A 20,316-nucleotide genomic window follows, 5' to 3' on the forward strand; every position below is an offset into this window, starting at 1 on the left:
ATCTGTGGCTCTATTTCTGCTTTGCAAATAAGTTCATTTGAACCATTTTTCTAGATTTCACATATACATGATATTATAAGACATTTATTTTTCTCTTCCTGACTTACTTCACTCTAAATGACAATCTCGAGGACCACCCACATCTCTGCAGATAGCACTAGATTTTTTCTTTTTATGTATCAGTCAGTTCAGTTGCTCAGTCACGGCCAACTCTTTGTGACCCCGTGGACTGCAGCACGCCAGGCTTCCCTGTTTCACCCCTGATTTAAATATAAGTATGGTAGTCACATTATCAGATTGAAGACCCTATATGTCTATTCTTCCATAAAAGCAACAAGATACTGAAAAATTTGTCAAAATCAACTTTTTCTGTACTTCCGAATCTAAGTCAACAACTGTCACAATCTAGGGAGAATTTATTTAAGAAAAACTTCTGAGCTTTAATTAATACAGTTGGGTTTGTGGGTTTTAAATTTGGCCTATTCCCATCCTCCTTCCCTAGCTCCAAGCCAGCCTTGAAAACCAACAGCTCTGAAATCTTGCCACCATAAAAATAAGCAGTGTTGCAGTCATTGGAAAATGGTAGACCATGAGCTCCTCAAAAAGCACCATCTCCAGAGCATTCTCCTCATCGGACCTATCTCTTGGCTCCTTGAAAATACTCCATATGCAGGTCTTGAAAAAAGCACTCTCAGCAGGATATCTAACAAAAACAATCAACTGCAATTTTGGTTAACACAGCAACAGCCTAAGGCAGCAATGCCAGTTTAGGCGGCAAGGGGGACAGGGGAAATCCCAGCCTAAAATTTAAAAGGAAGATCCGGGAGAAGAGACGTCCAGAAGGGCCTTTGAAAAGTGCCGATGCATTCATAAATATCTCGAAGACCATGTGCACATCCAGGGCTGTACAAATGCCCAGAGAAGGCCTGACAGGGCCCCAAGCTCTCACTTTTGTCTGACGCTGAAGCCCTGTGAAAACTAGAAATGAAGCCTAAGTTAGATTAATAATTTGCCTGAGCATAGAAGGAATGCCTTAACCTACACAGAGAGCTCCTTAGCAAAGACTAGAAAACTTACTGGTCCCAATCATTTATGGGAATCTCTGATCAGTCATTCAGTTCAGTTCAGTCGCTCAGTCGTGTCCGACTCTTTGCGACCCCATGAATCGCAGCACACCAGGCCTCCCTGTCCATCACCAACTCCCGGAGTTTACTCAAACTCATGTCCATTGAGTCGGTGATGCTATCCAACCATCTCATCCTCTGTCGTCGCCTTCTCCCCCTGCCCCAAATCCCTCCCAGCATCAGGGTCTTTTCAAATGAGTCAGCTCTTCACATGAGGTGGCCAGAGTATTGGAGTTTCAGCTTCAGCATCAGTCCTTCCAATGAACACCCAGGACTGATCTCCTTTAGGATGGACTGGTTGAGTCTCCTTGCAGTCCAAGGGACTGGACTCTCAAGAGCCTTCTTCAATGCCAGAGTTCAAAAGCATCAATTCTTCTGTGCTCAGCTTTCTTCACAGTCCAACTCTCACATCCATACATGACCACTGGAAAAACCATAGCCTTGACCAGATGGACCTTTGTTGGCAAAGTAATGTCTCTGCTTTTCAATATGCTGTCTAATTTGGTCATAACTTTTCTTCCAAGGAGCAAGCATCTTTTAATTTCATGGCTGCAGTCACCATCTGCAGTGATTTTGGAGCCCCCCAAAATAAAGTCTGCCACTGTTTCCATTATTTCCCCATCTATTTGTCATGAAGTGATGGGCTGGATGCCATGATCTTAGTTTTTTGAATGTTGAGTTTTAAGCCAACTATTTCACTCTCCTCTTTCACTTTCATCAAGAGGCTCTTAAGTTCTTCCTCACTTTCTGCCATAAGGGTGGTGTCATCTGTCTATCTGAGATTATTGATATTTCTCCTGGCAATCTTGATTCCAGCTTGTGTTTCATCCAGCCCAGCATTTCTCATGATGTACTCTGCATATAAGTTAAATAAGCAGGGTGACAATATACAGCCTTGAGGTACTCCTTTCCCAATTTGGAACCAGTCTGTTGTTCCATGTCTAGTTCTAACTGTTGCTTCCTGACCTGCATACAGATTTCTCAGGAGTCAGGTCAGGTGGTCTGGTATTCCCACATCTTTCAGAATTTTCCACAGTTTATCGTGATCCACACAGTCAAAGGCTTTGGTATAGTCCATAAGGCAGAAGTAGATGTTTTCTGGAACTCTCTTGCTTTTTCAGTGATCCAGCAGATGTTGGCAATTAGATCTCTGGTTCCTCTGCCTTTTCTAAATCCAGCTTGAACATCTGGAAATTCACTGTTCACGTGCTGTTAAAGCCTGGCTTGGAGAATTTGGAGCATTACTTTGCTAGCATGTGAGATGAGTCATTAGCTGACTACTAAGCATACCTAGTAAAGAATTCAGTGTCTGCACACTGGGGACTACAAATTTTTATTTGTTTCTCAGGGTTGCCACAATAAAGTATCAAAACTGAGATGTCTTTAAAAAACAGAAATTTATTGTCTCATTGTTCTGGAGGCTAGAAGTTCAAAATCAAGATTTCAGGAGGGCCACATAATCTCTGACCACTCTAGGTGAGAATCCTTCCTCATCTCATCCAGCTCCAGGTGATTTCTGGCAATCTATAGCATATCCTGGTTTGTAGATTCAAGACAACGGTTCCATGCTCTTTTCTCCCCATGTCTTCTTTTCCCTTTGTGTCTTTCTCGTTCCTTCATAATACACATAAATTTTTGTTGAAACTGGACATTATAGATAGAACTGAACTCGACTCCAAACACAGCGAAGGCATGTGGGGGTTTGTAGCCCACGCACAGTGAGGGGGTCAGTGAATGGAGAAAAGCTAAGAGGAACCTGATTAGATAGCAGCAGTGTGGGTATTCTTGCTAAACTGTGCTCAGCAAACCGAAGGTTGAGGGTCCAAAGGAGTCTCGTTTAAGTTTGGTCAAGGAGGGCTTCCTTGTCAGTGTGAAACATCAAAATGATTGCTGCTTCACTTCTGTTTTCTAAATCTTACTCAAGAATATTCCTTATGGGGTCTTCCTGGGTGGTCCAGTGGCTAAGACTTCACACTCCCAGTGCAGGGATCCCTGAGCTTGATCCCTGGTCAGGGAATTAGATCCCACATGTCGTGACTGAGGAGTTCAAATGCCACAACTAAGACCCAGCACAGTCAACCAAACAAACAAGCAAAAATTAGGGGGAAAAAAAAAGAATTCTTCCTTATGGTTCATTTTAACTGAGAAATTCGGGAAATGTAGTTCAGCATAGTCAAATGTGTAGTTAACACATTGCAAACCTACCACACTGTTATTTGTGGAGGTGCGGGGTGGGGGGTCATGCTTCTTTTTCTAGTCTTATTTTCCTGCTGTGAAATCCAGGACACGGGGAGTGGGCTCACTCACTGTCTCTCCTGAAAGCAGGTAGGTAGGAGACTGAGGGGGGATGTTGGCTACCTCTGCCCCCTGCTTCTGCTCTGTTTTTGCCTTTTTCTCCTCATCAGTTAAATTATATTTTACCCTCATTTAAAATATCTTCTTGTGATAAGAACATAACATGGGATTTATCCTCTTAAATCTTCAGTGTGCATTATTGTTGACTATTGTTGTAATGTTGTCCATCTCTAGAGCTTATTCATATTACTTAGCTAAAACTTCATGACTTCTGATTAATAATTACCCACTCCCCCCTGGTCTCAGCCCCTGGTAACCACCATCCCACTCTTTGACTTTATGGATTTGACTATTTTAGACACCTCATTTAAGTACAATCATGCAATACTTGTCTTTCTGTGTGTGATTATTTCACATACTGTAATTCAATTTTTTTTTTATTTTTGTAATTCTATTTTAAGTGAACATTCTGGTCTCCTTCCCTCACTTCTAGGTCCTTCTCTCCAGGACAGAAGGGGAGGCATACTTTCATTTGGGTTGTGAACCTGCTCGTGTTTATTGAGATCTATATAGCATTGTTACTGGGCTTTCTGGTGAATCATGCAGTCTGCCAGAAAATAGCCATTTACTGACAACCAAAGCAAAAACATAAACAATTTTATGTTCATTTACTCTTAAAGGATAATATGGAAATAATTTACATCTAAGGCAGGGAATGTCCTCTAAGCTTAAGAGACTTTAGAGGTGCTCAGGACGACGTTTTGCATTGTGGAGTCAACATATTTAAGAGCTTGCCTTAATCAGGCCTTGCTCAGATGTTCAAGACCCTCGTTCCTTCTGTGCAGGGGGTCACCTCCTCCTGTCTTTCCTGACCTCATCTTTCTGCACGTGACCCAGGCCACCAGAATGGTGGCTGGTTAGGGGACAGGCTTATGTTGCAGGGTCTTTCACTCCCTCACATTGTTAATTTGTTTCTTAAAATGAATGAAAGGTAGATCCTTGGTCGCTTGAAAGCGTGATGTAAAAAAATGGGAGGAAAAGCGAGTAACTTAAGTAAGAGGATAGTAAGTGAGCCACCTCCTCAGTGTTCATGGGCTGAAGTCAACAGACACTGTCTTATGTTGAGATATTTATGAATAAACATTTCCATATTGTTTAGAGTTGTGGAAAGAAAGTATTACTCATTCAGTCGTGTCCAACTCTTTGTGACCCCATGGACTGTAGCCCACCAGGTTCCTTTGTCCGTGGGATTCTCCAGGCAAGAATACTGGAGTGGGTAGCCATTCCCTTCTCCAGGGGATCTTCCCGACCCAGGGATCAAACCCAGGTCTCCTGCATTTCAGGCAGATTCTTTACCATCTGAGCCACCAGAAGACTTGTGGAAGCAACCACCAAGAAGAACCAGAACCATAAACACTCTTAAATGGTTGTTTCCAGAGGAAAAAAAACTGGGAATATGTTTCGGAAGGAGTGAAGTAGAGTAGAAAACCCTTGCTTTTTGCTGTAATACCTGTCTCAATGACATTTTTCTTCCATCTGATCGTATTATTTTGATGATAATTTTTTGAAAAGTCAAACTAAAACCCTTTCAAGTAATCTTACACTATTTTACCTGGATGCATCACATGCATTTTGTTAGTGATTGAACACAGGCTCTATTTAACAAAGGTGGAACGAAAAGGGCAGCACTCTTTTGTTTCAGAGAACCCATGAACATCATTTCTACCGATATAGGCAGGAAAAGTCATCAGCTGTCATTTATGCAGAATTTAAAAATTCTGTTACAATGGATAAAGAGAGAAAGATACAGCTCAAAGAGTATTTGGATGTTGCTGGGCACGAGGCTTCTAATTGCTGATATAACTGGAGCAGACGTTTTTGTGGCCCTCGAAGGGGTGTTGAAGTCCACATGCATGAATCCGGGGCTCTCCATGAGCACCCAGGTTGACTGGGCCCTGCGGTCCTTTATGACCCCTCTCCGCTCAGCAGAGGTAGGCGTGACCTTCCCATGCAGTGGAGCTCACTACTGTTTTCTCAAGAGGTGCTTTGGCAATGTGATCTCTTTCCTGACTCTCTGGACCACCTTTCTGGGCCCAGGGCTCGCTGCCAGGCAGGCTCCGCTCCTTGCTGAGTACAGCATCCAGCCTTTTTATCCCAGCTGCTCTGCTCCAAAGCTGCTGAAGAAATGTCTGGCGCTGGGAGTTCTGAGTTCTCGTGGTGTGAGAGAGGTGGCTTGGCTTCAGATAGGCAGCATGATGCTGAAAATGGCCACGCACGGCCTTCTTCCCTAAGTGCGGTAGTGTTGCCAGTGAAAGGGAGAAGGGAGAAGCTAGAATTATTTCAGAACTCTTTCAATGCTGACTTTCCAGAAGCCTCCCAGTTGACAGAAGCCATCTTCCAAGGATATTTTGCATATTCAGATGGGAGATGATTCATGTATCCAGCAGGTAACCCACAATACCTTGAGAAAAACAAATCTCAAGCCATGACTTGTTGCATGCAATGTGAAGTGCACATCTTTTATTATACTTTGTGTCTTATTTAAATTAAATAATTTTTTCTTCTTTATTATTTTCTAAATCAGATCAGAATATGCCAGCTCTGCATTTATCACCAACTCTTAATTTTTTCCAGTTATTCCAAAGTACTTATTTTCTTGAATAACTTCTCTTTTTCATCTTTCTTTTCTGGGACAGCAGATAGGGGACTTACGTGCCAATCTAGTTTTATTCTATTAATGGATGAATTCTCAGAGTGTGGAAATAGTCCTCTTTCATGAAACTGTGAATCTAAGAATAATCCAATGCCAGACTTTGCTTGTGTTATTGGTGGGTGTGACACATTCAGGCTATTAAGTGTTTTTAAATAGAATAGAATCATAGATTTCCTTGATTGTTCTAAGGTCAGATTCAGTACTCTTCCCTTCAATGTCAGGATACAAGTTCTGTCTCCATTTTCAAAGTCAGCCTCTCCCCTTGACCTCCACCTGTATGCTTTCCCTCTCACGTCCTCAGGAAACATTCACACTTACTACATCATGTTTCTCAACTTCAACCTTTTTATCGGTGTTTTTCTTGGACATTTAAACATTAAGCAGACTCTCTACTACTGAAAAAAATGTTTCCTTAATCTTAGGACCCCCTGTAGTCACTGATGTGTCCATCATCTATTAACTATCTTGTCAGCAGGTATTTTTTTGAAACATGGATGATTTTTAAAGCCCCGTATTAGTGCTGTAAGATCAGTAAGATGTATTCTTTCCACCAAAGAGGTCTGCAGCAGTAGAAGAGGCTCTCCCTAGATTTGTGGCCTGACTTCTGCCACTTCCTAGTTGTGGTAAGTGTCTTTATCTCTCTGCACTTCACCCTCCTTCGTCTGAAAAATAGGCAGTATTGCTTAAAGTCACCATGATTCTGTGACTTATGAACAAGTGATGATATGATAGTATGTCATAGGTGGCTGTAAGGGAACAATACTTACAATGGAAATTCTGTGGAAGGTAAAACCACCTTCTGCTGTCTCATCAAGTGGAAAAGGTAGCAATTTTAATGGGACCCCCCCCGCCAAATTCCAGCAGTAGAAAAATCTGGGTGAAGCTGTGGAGACCAGAAGTGTGCAGATGTGTGTAAGACATGGCACACAGTCTTAGGTAACTGCTAGATTGTTTCCACCTCACCAGCTTGATAATCAATCCAGTTGTTAGGTCGAGCACCTAGAGTGAGGAAGAGCAAGATGACATAGGATTGGAGACGGATGACGGAGAATGTCAACTTTTAGGAGGTAGATGGAGAAAGAGGATTTGATAAAGAAGCCAGAGGAAGTCTAGAGAATTATGAAAGAAAATCACCAAGTTTCCAAAGGAGAGAGTGTAATCCACATGGTGAAATGCTTCAGAAGCTGAAGAGTGTGAGAAATGATCAAAAACAATTTTATTAACCAAGAGGTCATTGGTGAATTTTGAGCATGAGAGGAAAGTCACTCAGCATTGAATTTAACATTGAGATATTGAGAAAAGAAAACTATGAGAGATCAGTGTTTTATAATTAAATGGGCCACTGCCATTTGAGAGGATAATGAGCAAAACTTTCTTTTCCTCTCTCTCTCACACACATTGTCCTTTTCTCTTTTAAAAACAGGAATCTTTGGCTTCTGTTTGTGCCAATTTCATCTTGTTTCTTTGCCAATGGTGTTTCATTGCTAGACGACTCTGCTGTAAACAAATTAACAAAATTTGCTAACCTATCAACTATTACAGAACTCTTCAAAACCCGCGAGCAGTAAACAAAAGCTGGAGGAATTTGGGCATATGCTGGGATTGTTAATTTACTTAATAACTTTTAAGCATAACTAAATTCTAAGTAACACTTTTACCAGTAAAATGGTAATTTGTAGGCAGCTGCCTTTGCCTACTGCAGGAACATTCATCTTTTAAGTTCAAAACCAAGGATATTCACCACTTGTATAGCTATTATATTATATATTTTATTGTATTATATTCCTTATCTCCGATGTAGCAATCTAATACATAATGAGAAAGAGCAAAAGGCCCAAAGGAAAGAACAGGTAATCCTAAAAGTTGCCCTTTAGCTTGCTCAAAAGCCTTGACTAATAACCGTAGTCATTAATAACTTATTAAGTGCTAGGGATTTGATTGGAATTTTATTGTCTCTATATTTTCCAATTACCCCCAATATACAGGTAAGGAAATTGAAAGCTTGACGGTCAGTAAATCATCCAGAAGCCCATAGGAATAAGTGGGTGAGGCAGCACCTCAATGAGAGCTTTTTAAGTCGTTACTCTTCAGGCCTCAATCAGCCCATATCGGTGTGTGCCAGGGACAGTGCATTCAACCCCCGGATGGATGTAGATGGAAGGCGTTTGATATCTGTCAAAGGACAAATATTTATTAGTCAGAGGTATTTGGCTTTAAGTAACAGAAACTCACACACATTAGCTTAAACAAGCAGAAGGAAATGGGCTGGAAGAACAATGCTGTATTTCAAGGAAGACCTGAGCAACCAGTCTTCAGGAACAACAGAAATCAAGGAAGCTCTAGGACTTAAAATTAAAGTTATCAGTTGCCTATTACGCAAACACTGAGGCTTTTTTCCTGGTTCTCTCAGCTTTGTTGACATATGGTTCAAATCTTTGCAAGAAATCTTGTGTCCTGGCAAGGATAGGCTTCCAGGGAGTCAGAGGTCTGTGCCTGGTGCTGTTACCTATTACCAGGGCCCAGGGTCACATTGTGTACACATAGCTATAGTGCTCAATTCTTTATATCAGGGAGAGTTCTCAGAAAATGGTAAGACTGGGGAAAATGGTGTCATAAACGGGACAATATTTAGAATAAGACTATCCTGGAAAATCACTATATATATAAATGCTAAATCATGATCTCTTCTGCACTGAATATTGGTGTAAAGGAAAGGTTAGGAGTCTACAGGCAAAGAGTACTTCTGACTGACTCTTCTACTCTTTCCACAGATGCTATGAGAATGTAATAGGACAATTTTGTTGGCCTAGGAGAGTTTTGATAGACAGAGTGCCTGACGAACTATGGACAGAGGTTCATGACATTATACAGGAGGCTGTGACCAAGACCATCCCCAAGAAGAAGAAATGCAAGAAGGCAAAATGGTTGTCTGAGGAGGCCTTACAAATAGCTGAGAAAAGAAGAGAAGCAAGAGGAAAGGAGAAAAGGAAAGATATATCTATCTGAATGCAGAGTTCCAAAGAATAGCAAGGAGAGATAAGAAAGCCTTCCTCAGTGATGAGTGCAAAGAAATAGAGGAAAACAATAGAGTGGGAAAGACTAGAGATCTCTTCAAGAAAATTAGAGATACCAAAGGAACTCATGCATATGAAATGGGCACAATAAAGGACAGAAATGGTAAAGACCTAACAGAAGCAGAAGAGATCAAGAAGAGGTGGCAAGAATACACAGAACTGTACAAAAAACATCTTAATGACCCAGATAACCATGATGGTGTGGTCACTCACCTAGAGCCGGACATCTTGGAGTGCGAAGTCAAGTGGGGCTTAGGAAGCATTACTATGAACAAAGCTAGTGGATGTGATGGAATTCTAGCCGAGCTATTTCAAATCCTAAAAGATGATGCTGTTAAAGTGCTGCACTCAATATGCCAGCAAATTTGGAAAACTCAGCAGTGGCCACTGGACTGGAAAAGATCAGTTTTCATTCCAATCCCAAAGAAGGGCAATGCCAAAGAATGTTCAAACTGCCACACAATTGCATCATTTCACATGCTAGCAAAGTAATGCTCAAAGTAGGTTCACTTTGAGGTAGGTTTCAACAGTATGTGAACTGAGGACTTCCAAATGTACAACCTGGATTTAGAAAAGGCAGAAGAATCATCCATTGAATCAGAAAAGAAGCAAAAGAATTCCAGAAAAAAACCCTACTTCTGCTTCATTGACTATGTTCAAGTCTTTGACTGTGTGGATCACAACAAACTGTGGAAAATTCTTAAAGAGATGGGAATACCAGATCACTCTACCTGCTTCCTGAGACACCTGTATGCAGTTTAAGAAGCAACAGTTAGAACTGGACATGGAACAATGGACTGGTTCAAAATTGGAAAAGGAGTACTAACATACTGCTGATTATTGTCACCCTGCTTATTTAACTTATATGCAAAGTACATCATGTAAAATCTTGGGCTGGATGAAGCACAAGCTGGAATCAAGACTGCCAGAAGTATCAGTGACCTCAGATATGCAGATGGTACCACCCTAACCGCAGAAAGCGAAGAGGAACTAAAGCACCTGTTGATGAAGGTGAAAGAGGAGAGTGAAAAGCTGGCTCTTTTAAAACTCAGCGTTTGGAAAAAAAAAAAAAAAACAACACCTCAGCCTTTGGAAAACTAAGATCATGGCATCATGGAAAATAGAGAAAATTTGAAACAGTGACAGACTTTCTTTTCTTGGGCTCCAAAATCACTGCAGATGGTGACTGCAGACATGAAATTAAGAGATGCTTGCTCCTTGGAAGAAAAGCCATGACAAACCTAGACAGGGTTTTAAAAAGCAGAGACATCACTTTGCTGACAAAGGCCCGTCTAGTCGAAGCTATGGTTTCTCCAGTAGTCATGTATGGATGTGAGAGTTGAACCATAAAGAAGGCTGAGGGCTGAAGAATTGATTCCTTTGAATGTGGGGCTGTAGGAGACTCTTGCGAGTCCCTTGGACTACAAGGAGATCCAACCAGCCCATCCTAAAGGAAATCAAACCTGAATATTCATTGGAAGGACTGATGCTGAAGCTGAAACTCCATTACTTTGGCAACCTGATGCGAAGAGCCGACTCATTGGAAGAGCCTCTGGTGCTGGGAAAGATTGAAGGCAGGAAGAGAATGAGGCAACAGAGAATGAGACTCAGTGGACGTGAGTCTGAGTGCAGCAAACTCCGGAGATAGTGAAGGACAGGGAAGCCTGGCGTGCTGCAGTCCCTGGGGTCTCAGAGTTAGACATGACTGAGCGACTGAACAACAAGGAGAGTGTTAGCTCCTCTTTTCCCAGAAGAAGCTATGGTTGCTGAAGGAAGGGCTAATGTCAATTAGGCAACTAGAAAAGGTGATAAGAGAATGGGCTGAGGGCAACAGGGAGTAAATTTTTGAGGAACTGAAAGGAAGCTGGTGTGCCTGTAACGCAGATAGCAAAAGGGACCATCAAATTATCATATATTTTCACAGCCCTTTCTCTTTTATATGGACACTTATCACAGTCACTATTTTAACTTTTCTTTATGTGATCATTGAGTTAATCATAGCTCTTCTCATAATCTTAAGGTAATAAACATATATTTAAAAATGGGTAACAGATTCAAGGAATAAAAGGAAATTTGGGAAAAAATGAGGAATAGGAAGTAGGAGAGGTTGAGCTTCCTGTTTGTTTTTGCTTACCATTTGCTTACCATTGTATTCCCACTGTTCAAACTCAGCGCCTAGTACCTAACAGAGAAGCCTGAAGACTCAGGTGGACTCTGAACCCACAGGGTCTTATGGGCTCAGCTTCCACTTTCATTCTTGTGCCTTTAATTCATAAATTTTACCATATTGTTCACTTAGCACCAAGCTCTGAAGGGAGGATGTGTGTGTAGTAGTTACTATTGTGGGTGTTTGTGCATATTAGAGTGTGTGTGTGTGTGTGTGTGTGTGTTTGTGTGGTAGTGGCCCCAGTGAATAGGAAGAATCCAGCCCAACACTTGATACATGGAACTGTTGTAACCACGCATTCCGGGAAACAAACTCACTCAGAAGGACAATGCAGATAGTGAAGAGCAGTTTATTACACCGGCGGGCCCGAGGCAGAGCCTCTTCTTAGCCAAGGACCCTGACCAGTTTTTGTGAAAACCTTATATACTCTAAGTGTACGTGTCCAAACCCATCTCCCCAAATTCCCTGAAGCTAGTCTGAACAAAGGAAAAGAAAGATACAATCAAAGTTAACCCACGATTTGTATGCCTTAAGCCTAGGTAGTTAACAGTGGACAATTATCAATATGCCTGTGGTCATACCCCAATAAGCATAATAGAATTTATGATTCTATAAGGTTACACAGATAATTAGGGTATTTTTTTAGGTGACGAAGAGTCTAGGTATGAGCCCTGGGGCTCTTCCTTCTGAAGGGTCTGATTTTCCAGTTTGTGTGCCGTTTCCATAGATAGTGGGCATAGAGCTCAAAGTCCACAGTCTGGCCCAAGATGGAGTCCTGCTTTCAAGACGGAGCCTGTTCTGTCTGTTTCCTCCTTCAGAACAATTTTAAAGATAAATTTAAGACATAAGATTTACCAGTTGTGATTTTGTTCTTTTATGTCTTTCAGAGGAGCTAAAGAAACCCAGAAAAGTAATTCGAAAGTACTTATTTCTTGCATTCCCTCTGATAACTCTTGTTTATTTACTGGTTAACATTTCCTACCTGACTGTTCTGACCCCCAAGGAAATGCTCTCTTCAGGTTTGTATGTAAATTGCTAAGAAAATAAATAATAAAGACGGTATATGTAAGTATCCCTTTACCAGTTGGAACTGTTGTTTGCTTTTCACTATTTTATAGAGAATCTACTGTAATTTTTGAAAATGACTGAGGTGACAAAGAGTATGATTTGGTTAAGAAAAGAGTTTCACATTTAAGCATGGTAATATGTTTTTTGCTAATATGGAATAGTATACATAATGCTGGCTTATGATGCAGACTGATTCAGTACTAGTATTCCTTTCATGATTTCCTCTCACCAGAGTGATGCTATGTAATCAGAGCTTATATCTACTAAAACTTTGACAATGTGAATTTTCCAAATATTCTGCTAGGTGACATAAAGAATGATAAACTTGAAATGTAGGACATTAGCAATGAAAAGAATAGATGCTAATGGATGCTAATGTATATAGTTAGTATGATAAATATTAATGTGCAATATAATCTCATTATTTATCATAAGTAACTCTAAACTATATGGTGGCAAAGGGCCCTGAACATATTGAAAAGCTGACTAAAAGATAGCTATTTGAGATCCCTAATTGTAGAATAAAAAATGAAATAAGAAAATCTTAAGGAAATAAACATATATTTAAAAATGAGCAACACATGCAAGGAATAAAAGGAAATTTGGAAAAAAAAAAATGAGGAACAGGAAATATGAGAGACTAGCAATTTCCTCAAACCAGCATTAGACTCTGAACAACCGCCTTCTGTGATAAGCTATCAGCCAGTACCTTTGGAACTAATCTCTTTTGAGTAGTTATTACTGCTTTAGTAAATCTTTGGGGCACTGGAAATAAGCCTAGGGGAGGTTTAATATAAAAGTCCTAACACACTTTGCCTGAGGTCTTGAGTTACTGCCATGTAGGAAGTTGCCATATGCATGGTATCAGCGTTGATTCACAGCGGTCTAGCTCTCTTAGGGAGCTATATGCTAGAAATAATCAAGATTCTGAGAATTTATAAGAACAACCTGACTGCTAAATTGGATAAAAGCAAGTAGTGTGTTAGTTGCTCAGTCATATCCGACTCTTTGCAACACCATGGACCGTAGCCTGCCAGGCTCCTCTGTCCATGGAATTCTCCAGGCAAGAATGCTGGAGTGGGTAGCCATTCCTTTCTCCAAGGAAACTTCCCAACCCAGAGATCAAATCCAGGTCTCTTGCATTGAAGGTGGATTCTTTACCATCTGAGCCACCAGGGAAGCCCTCTACTTTGATTATGTAGAAAATAAATTTACAAAGGTAGCTAGCTATGATGCGGTCAGGGCTGTTGGTCAGCTGGCTAGCTGTAATGGTTCACTGAAGCTAACATCTGTTATGGCCAGTGCTATGGTCGTAAAGATTGTGAAAAATAATGAATATCTCTTCTCAGGTGTCATAATAGTTGCAGCATTTTTGTGGGTGGTATAGTAATTTTGGTATGTGTGGAAGACTCGAAGTATTTTGACTATATTTGATATGATTCTTTCAGACATATCCTCAGATCTTGTTTAAATTCTGAAATAATATTTTTATTGCAAGTATCTATTTTTATTGTATTATGAACTTAAATTAAGAAAAAAAAATCAGAGCTATACATGAAAACTGTATGTACAAGGACAACCATCATAACATTATCTGAGGGAGCAAAAAATTAAAGATCACCAAAATATTCAATAAATTTGAAATAGATAAATAATTTCTAGGAAGTCATATAACAGACCGTCCCGAGCTTTTCCAAAGACCGTATTTTTGAAGAATGCTTAAAGTAAAAAGACAGTAATAAGAGGATTTCACTGTATCTACCACTAGCACCCCGAGGGCTTCCCAGGTGCGCCAATGGTAGAGAACCTGCCGGCCAAAGCAGGAGACTTAAGAGAGGTGAGTTCGATCCCTGGGTTAGGAAGATCCCCTGGAGAAGGGCAATTGGCAACCCACTCCAGTGTTCTTGCCTGAAGAACCCTGTGGACAGAGGAGCCTGGCGGGCTACAGTCCATGGGGTTGCAAAGAGTTCGACATGACTGAAGCGATTTAGGAATGAGAGAAAAGGCAGGATCTACATTACAATATATAACAGAGAGTAAACAGTTAATACTGATCTACAGGTGATATTTGTTTATTCTTTACTAAATTTTTGGTCATGTCTGACATCATCGAGTCTGTTCAGCAGAGGTTCCTTCGTTTCCTTACATAGCCACCGCTGCATTCCAGCATCTTCCACAGTCAGGGTCGGATTTAGCAGGTGGGAAATAAGAACGGGCAAGGGCTGCTGTGGGTCACAGGTTATACCATCTGCTGTTCTGAAACGTCAGCCTAACTTGGTCACCAACAGATTCCATCTTTTCATCTTCACTTACATTTAAACTTACTTTCAGTCTGGATGAAGAAGAGTTTCACAGGAGCACCCTTTAGTTGTAGAAAAGGAAAAGGGCAACGACTTGACCGCATAAGGATACTATTGGAGAAAGCTGGCCTGATGCTCTAATTATCAGAATAGTGAAATAGTCTTGGTTGGCTCAGCATGCTAAAAGCTTTACTTGGGTTATCATATTTAGCCCTCTCGGTCATACAGAAGGCAGATACTACTGTTATCTCCATTTTACAGAAAAGGAACCTGGTTTATACAAGTTGAGTCACTTGCCCAAGGTCACACAGCATGAAGTGGAAACCAGCCTCAAGTCTGGGCAGTCTCTTTGGGATGTTTGTCTCTCACTAAGTACAAAATATAAGAATGAACACTGGGAGGAAGCAGCATTTTAATCACCATCAACTTTGGTTGACTTGCAACCAGCCCTTCTTTTCAGTTCTTCCTTCTACTTCCATCTAATAATGTAATGAATGTCGCTCAGTCGTGTCCGACTCTTTGCGAACCCATGGACTATACAGTCCACGGAATTCCCCAGGCCAGAACACTGGAGTGGGTAGCCTTTCCCTTCTCCAGGGGATCTTCCCAACCCAGCGAGCGAACCCAGGTCTCCCACATTGCAGGCAGATTCTTTACCAGCTGAGCACCAGGGAAGCCTATCTAGCTATCCCCTAATTGTATCAGTTATTGAGCAGCCACTAGGATTTGAGTATCTAGCGAGGTGTTCTGGGTGTAGAAAGGAATAAGACTTGGCTTCTGCATTCCTGCAGAGTTTAGTCTACCTGGATAGTCAGGTGCCCCAAAAACCATAGTAAGATCCCTGCCACACGGGGGCCTCCAGAGTACTTAGGGAGGGCACACAGGAAAAGACAATCTTCTTTTTTTAACCGCTGATCCTCAGTGTTTTCAGACCTAAAATGGGAATAAATAATGCTCACCTCCTAAGAATGTGGGGGTGTATTAAATGAGCTAAGGCATGCAAACAGTACAAAGCCACAGTGTACTTATTATTGCTCATATTATTATTTGATGTTCATTTGCGTCATAATGGGAGGCAGGGGACTTCCCTGGTGGTCCAAGGGCTAAGACTCTGCGCTCCCAGAGCAGGGGGCCTGGGTTAGGGAATTCGATCCTGTATGCTGCGACTAAGACCCAGCACAGCCAAATAAATAAATATTACCAAAAAAAAAAAAAAGGAAGGCAAGGGTAACCATAGCACAAGCCGTTGAAATTTGTCTCTAATACCCACACGCATGCTCTTCTTTCCTCTCTCAGTTTTTGGATAATTGATAACAGGCTGTGAAATGATAGGTCATCTTTCTCAAGGGTATTTTACCCATTAAAAGGAGTTTTCTTAATGATTTAAGCCCCAAATGAGTGACCCTCTAATTAAAGGGTTTCATAAATTGTAACTTGCTGTGTTATACTCTGGGGGTATAGACATCACAAAAGTGACTGACTTTTCTCCCTAGGACTTTTCTTTATGTGAATTGCTTACATTAACTTCCTAATATTTTATGGTTTTGTTTTTAAAATCTAGCTCTTTGGTTTATAAAAAAACTTGCTTTTATGTATATTTGAAAGAAGTCTTCTAAATGTATCTTCTTTGTTTCTGAAATGAAAAGCCAATTACCAATCTGTTTTGTTTTGATAGTCTTTAATTTTAAAAAATATGTGGGTCTATTTCTGAATGATTTATTCTGTTCTATTAATCTATTCTGTATTAGTATGCAGTTTCTTAAAAATAGCAATGTTTTAGTTACCCTATTGGGTTGAATATTGTCTCCCCAAATTCATGTCCTTACCTGCCGGGGTCCAGCCCCAGCAGGATCCAGGGGAACCCTCAGGATGAACGGCGTCGGCAAATGAGAGAGAGAGTGAGACAAAGCTCGGGGCTAAGTCTGAAGTTTATTTTCGCACGGCCCCTTTATACCCTTAACAACATCTTTGGGGAAGTGCATATTGCTTACACACAGGTCATCTCAAAACATCACAGCAACTTGACCTTCAACAGAAACGGGATGTCACCCACATACTTTTTCGTTCACAAGAGTCTTTCTTATCATTTGGCCTTCAGGCCTGCTAACATTTTATGGCTTGCACCTGGTGTGACTTAAGCAACTTCAGTAGCCGACCCTGTTTTTCTTATAATTAATCTATTTTCTTTCTAATAAGCATCATCTCTATGGGACTAGATAGGATTACAGAAATGTGAAGGACTGCAGAAACAGCAGATATGGCACAAAACAGGCTCTTAGTCTAAAAGTCAACCACCTGCAAGAAGTCGCCAGCTAATCTCTATCTAAAGTATTTTCTATTAGGCACATTTGTGGCTATCATATTTGTGGAGCTTTTCTCACCCCGTGGAGGGGCCTATGCTTAATAGTTTCTTTTGTTAGCGTACTATGCTTAGGATGTTTAGAACAATCAAGAGCATTTTGTGCAATGAGATCACACATTTATCAAACAAGCCAGAATGCCAGCAAAATGTTTGAATGGAAGCATTTCCTTCATCTCTGGCCCCTTCATAGGGTACCAGCGTCCAGAAGATTTATTAATTAGGGTTTTAAGTTGGTCCTCATTCAGTGAAAGAGGGGCAGGAGAGCTCTCGGCAGGCAACACAAGAATCTGCAGCAGGGCAAACAAGAACAACAGCAGAAAAAGGGGGGAGGATACGGGGTGGGGTAGAGGCCGAGGCCAACTTGGAGGGTCCCTTATCCTAGACGGCCTTGCCTGTCAGGTTTTTTCCTCGTGACCTCATCATGAATGGGGTCCTGGACGGCCTTGCCTGCCCGGTATTTTCTTCATGACCTCGTCACGAGCGGGACCTCCCATAATGGCTCCCGGCACTTTCCTGAACCTCAGAATGTGAATCTATTTGGAAACCATGCTTTTACAGAAGTAGTTAAGAAGAGGTTGTACTGTGTATAGGATAGGCACTTAATTCAACAAGATGATGTCTTTGAAAGCAGATGAGCAGAGCCATGCAGAGGGAAGATGTGTGATGGGACACAGAAAATGCCATGGACTTCTGAGGCAGCGATTGGAGTAATGTATCTGCAAGGAGATCCAGCCAGTCCATCCTAAAGGAGATCAGTCCTGGGTGTTCATTGGAAGGACTGTTGCTGAAGCTGAAACTCCAATCCTTTGGCCACCTGATGCAAAGAACTGACTCATTTGAAAAAACCCTGATGCTGGGAAAGATTGAAGGCGGGAGAAGGGGGCGACAGAGGCTGAGATTGCTCAATGGCATCACTGACACGATGGACGTGAGTTTGAGTAAACTGCTGGAGTTGGTGATGGACAGGGAAGCCTGGAGGGCTGCAGCCCGTTGGGTCACAAAGAGTCAGACACGACTGGGCGACTGAACTGAACTGATCTGCAATTTGGGGAAAATGCCAAGAGTGGCCAGAAACTTGACCTTTCAGAGAAGGCATAGCCCTGTTGGACTTCTAGCCCACAGAACTGTGGGAGAATAAATTTCTGTTTTTTTCACGTCACCCGGTTTCTGGTACTCTATGGCAGCCCTAGGGAACTTACACAGTTTTTAATGCTCTTAAAAAAAAGTCCTGTTTGGTTATCTGGTAGTGTATGTCAATTTTCCTCACCTTGTAAAAAATGAGTATTAGTTATTACTGCCTTTTCATACGCCGTAGCAAATTCTATTTGAATTTTTATTTTCATTACTTGGTTGTACTGGTTACTTCTGGAAGAACTCACATTTTCCAATACTGAGTCTTCCTTTTCAAATCTTGCTATTTATTAGGTTATCTTTATGTCTTCAAAGAAGTTTTATAATTTTTTTTATAAAGATCTTGCAAATTTTTGTTTATTCCTATATGTTTCATATTTTCTTTTTTTGACAGTGACTATGTTTGGGATACTTTAATCCCTCATTATTTTTTCCAACTGGTGATTGTCGGTATTTAGGAAACCTATTTTTATTGTGGATGATCTTGTATTTGGCTACTTAACTGAAGTCTCATTATTCCAATAATTTTTTAGAAGTATATTTCTCATTTGCTAGGAAGATAATTGTCGTCTTCAGAAAGAGAATTTTGTTTCTTTCACTTTAGTTTTTAGACATCAATTATATGTTTTGCCTTGTGGCAATGACAAATACCTCCAAAACAAGGTTGAAAACTGTAATGATATTTGCATCCTTGCTCTGATCTTAACTTCAGTGGAAATAATTTTTTATGTTTTACGATTAAAAATAACTAATGCAAGTTTATACATATGTGCAATCACATAGATATTTATAGGAAAATTCTTATTCTAGCACATTTTCTTTTCCTTTCCTTACAGTGATAAGCTTTTGTTTAGTTGAGTAAAAATAAATATGAATTCCCTTCCTCAACAAAAAAAGTAAAAGAGAGGCATGAAGCTTTCATGAACCCTTAAGAGTAGATGTATATTTCTACATTGCACCATCTTTCTATCTCAAGCATTCCCATCATCACCGCAGACTCATCAAAAGAGATGACGGTTCCAGTGACTTTCCCTGTGGTTATCTGCTCACTCTGGAGGGTAAGACGGCTCTACATATGGGCCTCTGCACTTTTCTAAAACACTTTCTAACGTGATTCACCTGAGATTTCCTTTGTCAATGTTCTGGGGAATTCTCTTTACCTCTTAACCTGTTTCTTTTGTCCCACGTATTTCTCTTTTTCAGCTGATTCTTCGTTTTGGAAGGGCATGTTATTTTGTAACTTCATGTAAAAGGTAATGGGAGAAAAATTTCATGAGATATTGCAAGTATGTGTCTATTTTATGTCCTTACTTGAGTGATAGCTTGCAAGTAATAGAATTCTTTGGAAATAATTTTCCTTCAGAATTTTGAAGGCATTTCTCCACTGAATTCTAACTTCCAATATTGCTCTTGACATTTCAAAATCATTCTAATTTTTAAAATTTCTTGTTTAATTGTTCTGGTTAGACATTCTAGTATATTCTAATTCCTAATCCTATATATGTGGCCAAAGTCCTGTTTTTCCCCCCAACCTGAAAAAATGTAGCTACATTTTTGGTCTTCAGTATTTAAAAAAAATTAATGGTAATGAATTTTTATGTGTCTTTATTTTCACCTATTGTGTTAGAACTTCACAAGCATTTTCAAAATGGAAAATATTTTGGTTTGGGGAAATTGTCTTGGATCATTTCATTGATATAATGCCTCCTCTCTATTTCTGTTGGTTTTTCTGGAATTTTTGTTATTTTTGTGTGAACCTCCTGAACTTGTCTTTTGATTTTCTTATCTCTTGTTTCCTATCTTTAACCTCTATTTGCTTGTTGTTACTTTTTTGTTGCTCTTTGTTGTTCAGCCGAGTCCAACTCTTTGCAACCCCATGGACTGTAGCACGCCAGGCCTCCCTGTCCTTCAACATCTCCTGGAGCTTGCTCAAACTCATGTCCATCCAGCTGGTGATGCCATCCAACCATCTCATCCTCTGTTGTCCCCTTCTCCTCCCACCTTCAATCTTTCCCAGCATCAGAGTCTTAATGAATTGGCTCTTCGCATCAGGTGGTGAGATTATTGGAGTTTCAGCTTCAG

General features: G+C 40.6%; 1 pseudogene; it reads left to right on the forward strand.

Moving 5' to 3' along the window:
• Window positions 1-5,245: 5,245 nt before the first annotated feature.
• Window positions 5,246-12,777, forward strand: LOC122679127 (annotated as a pseudogene).
• Window positions 12,778-20,316: the final 7,539 nt, after the last annotated feature.

The sequence above is a fragment of the Cervus elaphus genome, chromosome 21, assembly GCF_910594005.1.
Source record: "Cervus elaphus chromosome 21, mCerEla1.1, whole genome shotgun sequence".
Taxonomy (NCBI): Eukaryota; Metazoa; Chordata; class Mammalia; order Artiodactyla; family Cervidae; genus Cervus; species Cervus elaphus.